A 2,561-nucleotide genomic window follows, 5' to 3' on the forward strand; every position below is an offset into this window, starting at 1 on the left:
CAATATAAAATAGACCTTACAACGGTTATTTATAACTACTAATCTATAATCCAAAATATCTCGTCAAGTCCATCAACTTATACCCTTGTGCCATTACCTGTAATGCAAAGAAAACTGAGTGGGTCAGGCTTGGGAGCCTGGTGAGCATATAGGGTTTTCAACCCACAGTAATACATTTATTATATTCAATTATCAAAGAATCAACCCAAATACCCATCCCCATTATCCTCTTTATTTCTTAAGGTTTTACCTAAAAATCAACTATCCTTCATTCATTCATTCCTAAGGATTTACCTAAGGAATTGGCACGAAGTCCATTGCTGTCAAAGTTTATCTATCAGGTACTAAGTCCATAGTTACCAACATTTATCTCTCAGGTACTAAATCCATAACTATCAGGCGCTAACTCCATAGTCACCAAGGTTCGCTTAACAGTAGGCGCTAACTCCATAGTCACCAAGGTTCACTTAACAGTAGGTGCTAACTCCATAGTCACCAAGGTTTATACAATAGGCGCTAACTCCATAGTCACCAAGGTTTATCTAACATTAGGCGCTAACTCCATAGTCACCAAGGTTTATCTAACAGTAGGCGCTAACTCCATAGTCACCAAGGTTTATACAATAGGCGCTAACTCCATAGTCACCAAGGTTTATCTAACAGTAGGCGCTAACTCCATAGTCACCAAGGTTTATACAATAGGCGCTAACTCCATAGTCACCAAGGTTTATCTAACAGTAGGCGCTAACTCCATAGTCACCAAGGTTTATACAATAGGCACTAACTCCATAGTCACCAAGGTTTATCTAACAGTAGGTGCAGTCACCAAGGTTTATACAATAGGTGCTAACTCCATAGTCACCAAGGTTCACTTAACAGTAGTCGCTAACTCCATAGTCACCAAGGTTTATACAATAGGCGCTAACTCCATAGTCACCAACTATCCCATCTACCCATGTTCTACCCAACATTTTTGTAGATATAAATACTTACACAGTTTAAATCATTTAACACTTGTATAAAACATCAATTCCATGCCCATTTCAAATAGACAAATAATATATAGCACATAGCACGTATTTCATAGCTAATACTTTATATTTATGTGTTAGAAGAAAGTAACCACACACTGACACATATAAACAACAACAATATATATATATATATATATATATATATATATATATATATATATACACATAGCACGTATTTTATAAAATACTTCATATCTATGTGTAAGATGAAAGTGACTATACACTCACTTGATCAGAAGATGATCGGACAACACTACGGCTTGTAGAAGTAGTATTCTTCGGTGAAACCGGGATCACTTCACACACCGGGCTTCTCGCGGGCAGAGCTTTGGCTCGGAAACTCTTTTTCTTCTCGGGATCTTCGGGCTTCGGGACTCTCTTCGGGTCTCGGGGTTGATACCGGGGCTTCGGGATATTTCTTGCACGTAAATCAAGGTAAAACGGGAGAGAGAGGAGAGAAAATAGCAACCCTAAACAGCTGGCCCTTCAAATCTATTTATAGGGCAAATTTGGCCCTTGCCACGTCGTGGCATCCTTTTTCCACGTCGTGGACTTGGTCGTCACTACATACGTCATCGCAAGTTGCGTCTGGGGGACTCCCGGAGGTGTCAAAAGACTTGCCACGTTGTAGCACTACTTGCCACGTCGTGGTCTCTGACAGTTTTGGGGTTTCACGCCCCGAACTTCAGAAATTCATAACTTTTGCATACGAACTCCGTTTTTGACGTTCTTTATATCGACGCGTAGGTGAGATTATGCTCTACAACTCTCGTTTAGTCTCCATTGGCTAATTTTGACTTTATTTTTAATATATTATAATTATATTACTTATATATTATTTTTAGTAGGCCGGGACAGGAAAACTCCGTTATAAACTCATAACTTCTTCGTCTGACGTCCGTTTTCGTCCGTCTTTCTGTCGTTGCACTACTATTGATGAGATCTTCAATTCTCATTTAGATTGTTTTGGATAAATGTCGCTCTAACGTAAATTCACTTTTTACGTCGCACAGTGTCGTGCCGATTCTGTCGCGAAACTTCGACAGGTCATAACTTCTTTGTTATAACTCGGATTTCGGCATTCTTTATATTTTCGGAAACCTTGAGACATATACTACAACTTGGTTAAGATTAATCCTTCTAAATAATATTCCATAAAAAAGTCATTTTTGATGCTTATTGTCTCTAAATTTACTAGCCCTAATCTACGGGCGTTACATCCTGTATGACCACAATACGGTTGGCTGTTCTTCGGCCTAATTTCCTTTAGATTTCCCAAGACGCTTCTTGATTCCATTGATGATCGTTCTGTTGGAAACCTCTGTCTGGAAATTCGCTTGAGGGTTCACTACCGATGTAAACTTCTGCATGATTCCCTTGTCGGTGCACCATTCTCTGAACAGGTTCTCAGCAAACTGCAGCCTGTTATCGTTGATAAGTATCTTAGGAATCCCAAATCTGGTCATGATGTTTTTTCACATGAATTTGATCACCTGCCTCCATGATATACATGTAACATCCGGATTC

This window comes from Lactuca sativa, chromosome 7, assembly GCF_002870075.4.
Source record: "Lactuca sativa cultivar Salinas chromosome 7, Lsat_Salinas_v11, whole genome shotgun sequence".
Lineage (NCBI taxonomy): Eukaryota > Viridiplantae > Streptophyta > Magnoliopsida > Asterales > Asteraceae > Lactuca > Lactuca sativa.